This window comes from Aulonocara sp. 'chitande type north' Nkhata Bay, linkage group LG15 (genome assembly GCF_057382095.1).
Source record: "Aulonocara sp. 'chitande type north' Nkhata Bay isolate Kocher_YH1m ecotype deep benthic linkage group LG15, A_spYH_male_GT1.1, whole genome shotgun sequence".
Classification (NCBI taxonomy): Eukaryota; Metazoa; Chordata; class Actinopteri; order Cichliformes; family Cichlidae; genus Aulonocara; species Aulonocara sp. 'chitande type north' Nkhata Bay.
The window spans coordinates 3,913,705-3,927,239 of record NC_141358.1 but is presented as its reverse complement, the minus strand read 5'-3'; positions in this window follow the sequence as shown (position 1 = coordinate 3,927,239).

The window sequence follows — 13,535 nt, the reverse complement described above, 5'->3', positions numbered from 1 at the left end:
ACATTAAATCCAAACCTACATTTCCTTATTTCGGCCAAGCTGTAAATATAAATTTCCCAAGCCACTGCCATGATTCTTATACACAAAGATCCCAGTCTGACTGTTTCTCGCCTCACTTGCAGTCGGTCACAGCAGATGGCTTCACCTCCCTGAGCCTGGTTCTGCTGAAGGCTTCTTCTTGTTAAAAGGCAGTTTTTCCTTCCCACTGTTGCTACATGGAGGTTTTTTCTGTATCTGACAACCTTTCAATATAAAAACACCTGGAGGTGAGTGTTGTTTAAATAGTGCTATATAAATAAACTGTTGAACCAGAGGATTAGCCTTCCATTAGCATTGTATCAGGAGGCTTCTTCCTGTTAAAAGGGAGTTCTTCCTTCCCACTGTCTCCAAAGTGCTTGCTCACAGGGGGTCATATGATTCTCTGTATGTACTATTGTAGGGTTTGCCTTACAATCTAAAACACTTTGAGGCAACTGTTGTTGTGATCTGGGTTGATTTGAATGGAATGAAAGCAGGTTTGGGGCACCTGTGCGTCGACTAAACTTTATATAGTGTTTATGATGATAGCAAATATTTTAATTCTGGCAATTTTTTAGTGTCACAATGTAATTTAAAAAAAAAGGTGTTAACCTGACCTGAGAGTAACCTCTGCTTCCCAGATATTACCCGCACACATACTCATGACACACAGAACCACAACTGTAAACAAACAATATGCACAAACACAGGCAGCGTACGTGTCTAAACAAAACAGCCAGAAACCAACAGTGACCACAACACAGCAACAGGTTACAGATGAAACAGATGGAGCTTCTTCTCTCAGCCAGTTTCATCTACTCTCCTGCCTCCGTAAAGATGCCACCTCGGATAGTCTCGCCTCGCTGCAGGTGTAAGTGTAAGCTTGGGTGTGAGTGAAGAGAATCCAGAGACGCGGAGAGTTAAAGAGATGAAGGCAGAGAAAGAGAGACAGATGAGCGAGCAGATTAGGCTCGTCCTTGGCGCCTGTCTGTGGTTCTAGTGAACTGATGTGTCACCCGGATCCTGAGGGTGTTGACAGCAGAGCCGGGAAAAAAAGGTTGTTGATGCTACTTGGAGTCATTTTGCTCCTTTTAAGATCTGGGCTGATTGTCTATGTTTTGTCCTCATGCGAGTGGATTCAGGAAGGAAACAAAAGCACTCTAGTCTTCACGTATTTAAGTAGGATTTCAAACTTTGGATGTGGGTGGCGGACGCTGCTTATAGAGTTAAAAATGATTGAAAATATTAGTCTTTCTTTCTGATTGGGGAAAAAAACAAAACTACAAGTCTATCTTCTTACTTCCAAGCCTCTCGCCTCGTCATGCCTGTGTGCAAATGTGAACAGGAATTCACAAGTGTGAGGGGTGTACATATATTTGTGTCTGCTCGAGAGTGCGTGTGTGTGTGCATTCCTAGGTGACGCACACATGGTTTTCACATATCTGTTTTACAGCATTTTGCTGTGTAACCCTGACCACTGTCTAACCATCTGTCCTGCTCTCTGGATGCCTGTAATAACCAGTTACCCCTCTCTGTCCTTGCTGCCCTCCCCCCAATCTGGGACACTCTCCTGTCATCACACTCCATCCCCACCCCACCTCAAAGAAAGTCAATGAAAAGCAACAATTTTAATATGTTTTAATGTGATTTTCTCTTTTGATAAAGTGTGAAACGCTATGGCGTTTTAGCACAGGCGTCACAGACGTCATAGAAGTGGCAGTTTGATACCAGACACTTGCTCACACATTTAATATGCACAGTTTCTCATTCACAGGTGCGCAAAGTGAAGCATTCACAGGTGGTTTATTTCATTTCCTTCACACCTTCACACCTGCGTGGCTGATATTGGCCTCAATAGATGGGTTATGCTAACACGCATACAATTGACACACATGTGCTTTCTATAGGGAAATAGAAACAAAGGAATGCATTCACAACCACTCAGTTATCAAAATGATACAGCTGGGAAAAGTTGCGGCCGTGGGGAGGTACCCATAAGTCTCTGTGAAAAGATAAAAGGGCACACACACACACACACACACACACACACACACACACACACACGTACAGTGAAGCTGACATACAATGGACAAAGGTAGTTCCTGTGTATTGTATCTGCCCTTGTAAAAGCAGTTTCCAATCAAGCACAATATCTTTCAAATGTGTATCTACATCTATATATCTATATATATATCTATATATATATAGATATATATATATGTGTGTGTGTGTGTGTGTGTGTGTGTGTGTGTGTGTGTGTGTGTGTGTGTGTGTGTGTGCTGGAAGAGAAAGTAGGAACTCAAAGCTGTGGCTTCTTTTTTCTGCCTTAGTACTGCAACGCGAAGGGAAGCTAGCAACACAATATTTCCTCTTTGATAAAGTACCCATGTTAAAGGCTTACACTGTTTACATGGACTCATATTTCACCTTACTTTGTGTTTCCTTCTCTCCCATCACAGTGGAACTGACACACAGAGAGTAGACAGGCTAGGCGACGATAGCATTTCTCAATTTGAAAACAACCCATTTTTGTAAAGCTTGATTTATAATATTGTGTTCAGTCTACACAGTAGCTACAGCTCAGCTCTATGCTCCATGTCTACATCATGCATCTTCCCAGAAATGGTACTATTGTAATAATATCTGTGGGCACAATGTAGAACTTGCACCATATAAACACAATAGTCCAATGAGGCTGTTAGCAAGCTGGTGAGGAGTGAGGCAGGAGGAGTTAGTTGCATATTTCATAATTTATAGAACTATCTGTAACTAATGTAGCCAAATTGTAGAGCTACATAAATGTATGAAGGAATTAAAGGAATGATCTATGTGAGAGACTTTTGATGAAAGGTAAAAGATTTTTGTTCTGCTAACCTGTTAGCTTATCAATATGCTAATAAGAAAAGTGGAAGAAGAGGGATGAATCTGTCAGCTTCCATCTGAAATACAGAAATTTTTTTGTCGTGTTCAAAAACCTCAACAAATGCAATGCTGTCTCAGTTTTGTTGGGCATCGACACTTTTAAGGCTACCACCGTCTTTTGTTGAATACAGTTGATTACGGTTATAATCTGTTAAAGTTAGTGGAAAAGATGCTTTCTCACACGAGTGTCTGTGCCTGTTCTGAAAATGCTTCACACCAAAAACCCAGAAGTACTTTAGAGGCTGAATAAATCTTAAATACGTACACGTGCATTTGCTGATATTTAAATGCTAAGGCTGTGCAACTGTTTTGTAGCTTGGTGTCAAATTGCATCGTGTAAGCCTAACCCAAGATACTTTACATACTGTACTTTATGTGTGTGTGTGTGTGTGTGAAGTGAGAACAACTAACAAGGACATTTACCAAATAATGAGGACATCGGAAAGGTGTTAGCAGGTTCTTTCAGTTGAAAGACAACATTTAAATTGTGTGCCAGTAAACACCGACTGCCAAATGTTATGGCTTCAAAAGCTGGTTGTTTGAGCGGCCTCATTCTGTGATGTCTCATTGTTTTAAATGAGAATAACTACTGTGTGTTTTTTTCTCCACAAATGTATAGATTCATGCTTCTCTGAGGCCATCCTCTTTTCCTTCTTACTGCCAGCTCCGCATTCAATATCCTGCATCTAATATATCCGCTATGCCAGAGCATCTATGCTTTTTTAAATGCATAGTCTCTATTTATTCACAGAATTATTAAACAAAAATATTAAACAAATGTTCCAGCTTCTAATCTAGATGAATCCACCTATTTGTGCGAAAAAATAATAAATATCCTACATATTTGTAGATATATAATAAAAAGTGATCAGTAATCTTTTTTTCTTAACCTGTGTAAGTGTGCATGTGCACGTGTGTTATGTTAACAGGCTCATTTCCGCAGATTTCGCCCATGAATGTTTTTGTCGGTTTTAAACTGGAAATCCAACCTCTGCTTCCTTTCTGCAAACCCCACAGTCAAAATATACTTGTTTAGGTTTCAGAGGGATTACACAGGGGCTAGCTAAGGCTATAGAGTGTTAGTAGATGGCTCGAGGAGGCTGGGGCGTCTGGAAAACTTTGTGTAAGCGGTAAGCAAGGCAGATCTTAGGTTGAAAGTGAGGTTGTTTTGGCTGTGGGGATTTATTTTGCAGGTTTGGGACTGTTTAGCGCAGAAAATATTCAAGAAGATGAATGAAAATTGTCCCTCACAGAACCTAAACCAGATGGAAAAAAGAAGAAGGAAAGGATGCGTTTAGCAGCGGCAGGGTGTTGTCGAATGGAGAGTAGTGTACACTTCCAGGGATCATCAGAGACTAATCCCTCTCTAGGGTCGTCTGCTGGGGTCATGCCTAAAAAGGGAGAGGTCACAGCAACATCCGGCTCAATGCATTAATGAGGGGTTTATACTGTAGACCAGTGGGTGTGGGTATCTTTTCAGTGTTTTTCAATGGTTCTCTTTAATTACCAGCCTTGGCACCATGACTGGTTTGGTTTCCACTCAATCATGCAGTCATGGAACTTTGCAGGCATATGAGTTTGAAGCCTGGAGTAGTCCTGCCCATGAGCAAAGGGTAGGGTTTTGAGTAAAGGCTGGTAAAGGAACAATGAGCCCCCGACTTGCATCCACGTCCCACGTTGTCTTTAACTTGTAACTCCTCGTATGAAGCCCTGTATCTGGTGTGAAGTAAAGGTGGGTGTGGTCACAGGTCAAGTGTTCACACTGTAGTGCACAAAGCAGCTGTAGGTGTGTGGAGTCAGGCCTCAGTGTGTGGTGTTTATTTGCTCGGGTCAAACGGCAGCAGATGGAAGCGTATTGATGACTTGCCCTCTGATCAGTATTATTGATCAGTGGTTACAGTGAAAAGGCTTTACTGTATTCAGTCCAGCATGCACACAAACACACTGAAGGAGATACTGTAGCCCGCTTGGGACAAACTGCTCTACGTGCTTACACCAGAGTGTGTGACTGCGGAGCAAGGACAGAGATTAACATGAAACACACACACACACACACACACACACACACACACACACACACACACACACACACACACACACACACACCAGCACAAACATTCCCAGTGAAACACAAAGAATTACAGATAAAACCCAGACAGAACATGTTATACAGTCACATTTAATTTTCAGCTGTTGTGTGTTGCACAATGTTGCTTTGTAGAAGTACATAAAACGCTTAAGAGTGAGAAAATACCTAATTGTTTTTTATTGACTTTCCTGCAGGCCCAAGACAGACAGTCAGATCCCTTCATATGTCGAACAGTCCGCCCATCTGGTTAAACCTCGCTGCTGCTTGTGATTAGCGATGCACTTTTATACAGCTGAAGTCATGATTAGATCATTTTGTTTTACAAATGTAGCATTTCAGACCCTTTGATTGCGCAGCTGGTAGAGCGAAGGACTGTAGCGCCATCATAGACGACATCCTTAGGTCACTAGTTCAGTTTAATTCATTTACAGAGACTTTATCCTATGTTGACAGGCTTACAGTTGTCTGCATCAGGCCAACACGTTGCATGTAGCTGTCAGCCGTGTGTGGGAGGATGAGATCTTTTAGATGGTTTGGACTTAAAACTTAACAGAAATCAAGCTTCATATTAAATTAAATGATATGAGATTTTTAAAGTAATGCCACGCTGCTCACCCGCACATGTATCATTGTAGGGTCTTTACCTTACAATAATACAAAAAGTGCAGATGCTGCAGGGATTTGACGATGTATAAATAAAATTGATTTGAATTTAATGAAAAACAGCTTTCATCATCTAGTTTTGTGAATATATAAAACTGGAAATTGTTTAGATGAAGCCATGAATGGTTTTCTTAAAACATAACTGTCTGATAAAACTTGAAAAATTGAAAAGAGGATTGATCGGCTGTTGGGCCGCACACAGTAGCATCATAGTTTTTATATTCCATATCCAGTCATCACACAATATTTTAAAGAAAGACATTGTGTTGGCGTTAAATTTGCAAATGATGTTAATGTAAAAATAGGCCCCAAACTACATCGTGAAGCCACGTTTCATTTATTGCCTCATGAGTGAAGATTTTTACAGATCGCTTTTAATATTTGAAGAATATTGTTGTCATTGGGGGTTGTTGTGTTATGGTTGGATTAGGGTGATTTATTTTAGGATGTATGGCTAACATTAAATGTGTGTAATGACCCCCAAAATGCAGTTTTATTAACAAAGAAAATGTTCTATAACTCCAAAGGATGTGTAAGCAAACCTTCAGCATACTGATGGACTAAAACTAGAAAGCTAATTTATACAAAAATTCAGTCATTTTTTTAATTAAAAAAAAATTAAATGTTAATTTTTGATACCATCATGAAACTTCACCATTAACGACTTAAAGTGGGACTTTTTTTGAACATGCCTTGTACTATTTTAAATATTTTCTATATTTAAATAATGTAACATTTTTCTGATAGACAAAATAAGAAAGAAAATTAACACTTAAATGTTTATTTTGGACATTTTCTTTCCTTGGGTCTGAAAGAAGACGTGACTGAAGCAAAATAACCCAAAATGTTGTCCCAGTATATAAAAAAGCTTCCTGTGGCACATAAATGTCACATTATACAATTCTTTTCATTCCCCATAATGTTAAGCATTTCTTTTTTTTGTACTTACCTTCTAGATCCTGTGTTGTTTACCCATAAAGCAGAAGTTCTGTTGACATTTCAATAATTTAGAATAAAAGTATACAGGTTTGTATTCTTATTTAACTCAGTACTAACAAAATTGCTTCATAATAATTGTTAAATAAAGGTTGGGAGTTTTTATTGGTTGCGGTGAGGCCTGCCTGTGGTTGGCTGAGAGCCAGGCTGATCGACAGCTCTACCTGGGTGGCAGGAGGCAGTGACAGCTCTGTCGCTGTGGAAACAAACACAGCAAACCTACCGGCCAATCAGAGTCGACCGTGAACCCCGGGGATTCGTCTAACACATGCCGAAGATTTCCTCAAGACTAAAACACACATAAACACACACATATTCTTCTATGTGCCGCGCTGCTGCGTCGGATATATGAGCGTATATGTGCTAAAGTTGAGTTGATGTGTTCTTTCTCCCCGTGTGGTGTGGTCTTCTTTCGACACCGTCTCTGGGTCGTTGACGTAGCTGTCATGGGAGAGTGCTCTCTGGACCCACATGCGCTCCCGTACACATGCACACACATCAGGGGACAGGGGTCAGCTTGTATTAAAAGACCAAATAAACGAAGTGTTCGCGCCGCCAACCCACCGCAGACGAGCACAAAGAACTCGAGAAAGTGACAGCAGGAAATAGGTGGATGTTAGATGTTGGAGGGGAGCAGCTGAGGGAGATCTTTCATGTCTTGGGGCAGCAGTTTGGATCGCTTTGGGGGTGTTTCTCACCTGGACGGTGCAAAGTCATCTACACGTGCACTGTTTAGTGCCATTTCAACATGATTCTGTAGTTTACCTGAACTTTGGCCTTGCTGTAAAAGACAGTAAGTCACTTTTAATCAGTGTCCTCAAAGCACACTGAAGAAACAGATGTACCGGAGCATCTAAGCCTGTCATTAGGGGGGCTGTCGTGTCTGTCAGCTGCAGAACTGTGCGGCTATCTGCTCAGCTGTCCTGCTTGTCTGATTACTTACTGTAAAAGGCCGGTGTGTGTTTCAGAGATTCGATGTCTGTGTGCACACTTCGTCTATGTAACAACCTGACATTTTTGTGTCTTTAGTGGATCTAGGGGAGACCATGTCTCTTTTTTGCTTTCCTCGTCAACCGTCTTGCTCTCTGTCTCGTTCTGTCCCTCCTGCTCCTTGTTTTCCGCCTATTTATCTATTTCTCTGTCATTTTGTTTTGCTTTATCACATTTCCTTTCAACCCCTCATATTCCTTCTGTGTTTATTTCTTTCTTTCTCAGTTTTTCTCTCTGTTTATGTCTCCTTCTCTCCTGTCTGTCCTATTTTTCCCTCCCCGGCTCTTTTTCTCACTCTCAAGCCGCCATAAATCGCTCTCTTGTTGGCTGTTGAAGTGTGAGGAATGGCAGATCTGATGGTTTCTCACAGCTGTTACAGGCGTTCCCAGGTTTACCTCACTGCACTGCCCTCTGTGGTCCTGGCTTTCAGACCTGAAGGCAAAATATACAAGACATGAATAGGGTTTTAAATATTTGAACTGCTTTGATGTGAGCTTGACTTATCTTGCCAAGTAGTCCAGAGAGTTAACACATCTCATCCAACAATAAGACAAATCAGGCACTATTTTTTAAACTTGTGCCAAACAATGGCTTTATTTGGGTCTATTGGGTTTGTGGATTGCAAAAATATGTGTAAACTAGTTAAATATAAAACTTAAAATGTGTCCAAAAGTAATAAAATGTATTTACTGGCTCATCTAAAGCTCAGTAACTACATAAACTGTATAAAAGAGGAAACTAGAGACACCATGATGTCGCCCATTGGTATGTGGACTACTGTTTTACACCCTGGAGTTTAACATTTATCAAACTGAGACACTGGACTGTAAAGACGGTCTAAACCTAGCAACTCAGACTAAAAACTCATCAGGAAAATGTCATAAATCAGAGGAGCAGTGAAGTCATTTTCTTATAAACTTTTATATGATCAAATTTCTTTTTAGAATCACATTTGTGAATCAGGTTTAAGGCATTCTGTTACATATAGGGCCAGATTTACTAACGGTAACTGGGTTTGGGGTAATAAAAGTGCTGGTAATAATTACAGTGAGACAGTGACAGTTTTGCATGTAGGAGGTGAGACGCCAAGATTTTTCTAGTTCTTTTCTGAAGGTGCAAACTATAGGGAGGAGAATATTTAAATCGGGCATGAAGGCTGATTTATTAATGTTTTTGACACCCATTTTATGGCTAATTGCCACATTTAGGCCATGTCCACACTGATCTTTTTCTCTCTGTCCACACTGAGACCGCGTTTATGGTCAAGGAAAACAGAGCTTTTTGAAAACGTTCTCCAAAGCGGATACATTTGAAAACGTCGTTTTTGCGTCACAGTGTAGACTTTCGGAAGCAATGACACATTTTAGTCATGTGACCAATTAATTAGGGCATTATACAGCAGTTGTTTTGTTTGCTCTTAATTTGACAGCCCTATTAAAGATTAATATCAGTCTGTACTTTTGTGTTAATTGCAGCAACAACTCCACCTCATTGTCAGTCCATTTAAAAACTCACCATTTTGCTGTGACGTACCCATATCTGTTTTCAGGTGATTATTAAAGGAAAAGCAAAATTCTCTTCAACTAGGGGCACGTTATGAACTGTAAATTATGCCTTTCTGAATCTGTCTTGAAACTAGCAGTGATCGCTCCGTTGTTGCATGAAGATGCAGTGTACTGTGTCAGCACAGGCTCGCAGCACATTGCCAAATATCCTCTTGCCATTCCCCACCCCTCAGCAGTGCTCCTGCCCCCACTGACACACACACACACACACACACACACACACACACACACACACACACACACACACACACCGCCCCATTCCAGGACCAGGACTCAGAGCACAGTGTGATCTGATGCCCAGCATGTGACCTCTCCAACTATGCTGGCAAAGCAGCATGTGTTAGTCCACCTTTACATGAAAATTGATTACCAAAATAAGAAATATGAACAAGAAATATAAACAGAAAGTATCAGTGTGTTGTAATGCAACTGAAACCTTGACTCTTCAGCACTTTGTGTGTGTCTGCAGTGGCAGGAGCACGAGAGACACGGATGGAAGACACCAGATCAGATCATTATTATCACCAACAGGAATAAACAAGTTGTGACCTCTCTATTTCTCACCCCATCCCTCTTACTTACTCCCTCCCTCCTCAGTTTCACTCCCTCAGTGCTCTTTCGCCCTGCCACCTCCATCTCCCCTGTCATCTCTTCGCATGGCTCCCTCCCCGTGTTCCTCCTTCTCTCCTTGCCCCCATTGAGAGAATAGTGATCATGTCTGGCGTTTCATCGGCTCTTTGCACTTCTCTCCTCTATTAAGATTGATGGACTGCTTGGCTATAAATGAGCATGCTAAGACTTGGACAGGGCCACGGTCAGGCAAGGGCTACATCTACAAACCCGCACACACACCCACACTCAGACTCTCACATGCACCCTCTTTATTAGCAGCAGAATGTCTGAACTGGGGCCCAGGAAGGACGTGACAGTATGCAAACACACACACACACACACACACACACACACACACACACACACACACACACACACACACACACACACACACACACACACATATATGTCTATCACCTCCAAAGATATCTGCTGTAAACTGGTGGTCCTGAAGTCCAATACTTTATAATCAAATTAAAAACAGTATTTCAGTATAATGTCTAGAATGCCAAAAGGGGAAGATTAGGCATGAAAGGCTTTTTTTTCTTATCATTATCATCATTTGTTATCTGTGGTGTGCAGAAATGCTTTGTTTCATTGCTCGCCCTGCTTTGTCACCGTTAAAGCCGTATCTCGACAAGCTGTAGCCAACTGATTTTCTCAAACTGACGATGCTGCACAAGTGCACGAGTCAAAAGTATTTTCAGACAGACATTCCTCCTTTGCTTTCAGAAATGATTTAATTCTTTATGGCACAGATTCAACAAGGTGATGGAAACTTTCCTCCGAGATTTTGGTCCACATTTACATCATGGTGTCACACAGTTGGACCAGATTTGTTGGCTGCACATCCATGATACCAATCTCACATTCCACCACATCCCAGAGGTGCTCTGTTGGATTGAGATCTGGTGACTGTGGAGGCCACTTGAGTACAGTGAACTCCTTGTCAGGTTCAAGAAACAAGTTTGAGATGGTGTGTTCTACTCCAGAAGATGGGTACACTGTTTTCATAAAGGGATGGAAATTACCAGCAACAATATTCTGGTAAGCTGTGGGTTTAAATTATGCTTACTTGGTATTAAGGGAACTAAAGCGTGCCAAGAAAATATCCCCCACGTGATTTACAGCTCCACCAGCACCCTGAGCTGTTGATTTAAGGCAGGATAGATCTATGCTGTGATGTTGTTTACACCGAATTCTGACCCTCCCATCTGAATTGTACAGCAGAAACTGAAACTCATCTGACCCGGCAACATTTTCAATTTTTGTGTTGTCCATTTTTGGTGAGTCTGTAAATCGTAGCCTCCGTTTTATGTTGTGAATTGACATGAGTGGCACTTGGTGTGGTGTTCTGCGGCTGTAGCCCAAATTCTGCAAGGTTGGATGTGTTTTGCATTCAGAGATGCTCTTCTGCGTATGTTGGTTATGATTTTTATCAATACAATACCTTTGTTTCTTACACCGCAGATCACACATCCACAAGAAACTTCATAGCATGATTAAAGGGAAGGTTATGTTCTGGGATTTGCATCTTAGCTATTAGATTAGAAATGCCATTGTGATCTATTTTAAGGTTCAGAAGTTACAGTTCCTGTTTAATTGTTGGTTTTGGATTTTGTCACAGTGGATGGATGGATAGATAGATATGTTTCTGTGATACTCTGTTTAACAAGTGCTTACATCCAGTGCTAATTTAAGTTCCCAAAAAGTCCTTAGCCTTTAAAACTGTCCGCTAAGGCAGCTGTGAATAACTGTCCTGCGTTCGGTTATGTGTTGGCTAGAGGACTCAGGAGGGACCGAGCTACAGATCACATGCTTAAATAACTGATAGACATTTACAAGGCATTGCAGTGACTCTCCTTTCCTTTTGGCTGGACACTCAGTCTGTCAGACCTTCTCAATGTCTCACACAAGCACGAAGCGTTACGCACTATGAAGTCTACATGTGTATTCCCATGAATGTGTTTTGCATGTTTCTATCACTGTAGAACTAGAGGGGGGAGTGAGAGTTGTTTGTGCCTTCTTTATTAACATGGAAAGATTACAGGAAAATATGGTGTCATAATTATTTCTCAACACCTCTCTCATAGATCAGAGTTCATGGGGTGTCTATAGGGGTGCACTGAGAAACTTCCCGGTGGAGCTTGCTATAAATCAGCTTAGCTTGAGCAGATTTGATGACAAAGAATTAATAGCTGTAAAGGACACCCTGAGCCCAAACGTCTAAAAGTCAACTGTCATCAAATACCCACGGGGCCATTAACAGGTCACACAGGCGTAGCTAAGCTGAGCCTGCAACATCATCAGCACAGTTACCCCCCCTCCCCTGAAGCGCCCGGAGCACAGGTGCACTTCCTGGAACAGCGGCAGCGGTGGAAGAACCTCTTTGTCCAAGTATTTGTCCTCTTCCTTCATCCTGGTGAATCTTTGGCGCTTTAATTTGAGACACCGTAGCACACGATGCATATAAGATGTGAGATCGTGAATTGTCAGCTGGCATCTTTAGCTAAAATCCAGCTCTCAAGTGTTGACAGATGTTTTAATCTCATTAGAACATTTCCTCCTGGGAAACCTATAAGGTTCCTTTTGCATTCAAGACACTCAAGGCTTTTTCTTTTTTCCTACACAAACCGCCATTTGTAATTCTAATATGCTGTTCATCAGATACAAACAGACCTCCTTTTTGCCTCGGACCGTTGCAAGCATATTTGCCAAACCTTGTTCTGTGCTCAAGGGGAACTTTGCTGTCACTGCCTAAAATGACCTCACCTGTGGACTCCACGGTTTATATGCTTGGTCACGTACAGCAGGCCGCAACTCCCCTCTGAGCACGCTCGACCACGTGGTCACGTTGTCGGCCCATATGCTAATGCGCACTTCAATCACACAGAATGCTAAAACCACATAACTGCCCTCTATGCAAATACTGACTTCTGTGTTGAATGCACCGGGCAGCCAATTCCCTGAGGGAAGCAATGAAACGAGTATAGAGGAGAAATATGGTAAACGGGTTTGCTCACTGATACCACAAACATTAAACCGTACATGGAAAACATTTTTAAGGCATTGCAGTTTTCCCTACTTAATAGAATTATTCTCGTTTTCTTAAATGCTATTGTTCATATTTAATAGAAGCCACTTACTTTATCCAACATGTTAAAAGATACATAAAATAAAAACACCTTTTACTCTTTCTCAGCTGGTTCAAGATCCCAAGTGAACTTGTCCTTGCACCAAAGTACGTGTTTGATTTTGAAGGGTACTGGTGATCTGTGACATGTAAAATGCATTTTAATTGCACTGCAGACAGAAGTGAACTGTCATCACTACTGTGGGACGTATATCCATGGTAACTAAGGACACATAACTGGGTAACACAGGAGAAACTTGCTGCAGATGGAAGAAGTTTGCCTTTAAACTTGTGTTTAACATCGTGAAATAGTCTGTTTGAACCCAAACCATGAGTTTTTCTTTCCCCCTTAAACCTAAGCAAATACTTTTGCATGTATCTAACACTAACAGAGGAGGTGAGGACAAAAATAATAGTAAAAGGAGAGTGCAAAAACGTGGTCCCATGCAGGACTCGACCCTTCAAATGCAGACGTCTGTAGGTTTTGTTCTTCTACATGATAGAAACAACAACCTAAGGGCGTTTAGGGAGCAGAACAAAAGCACTG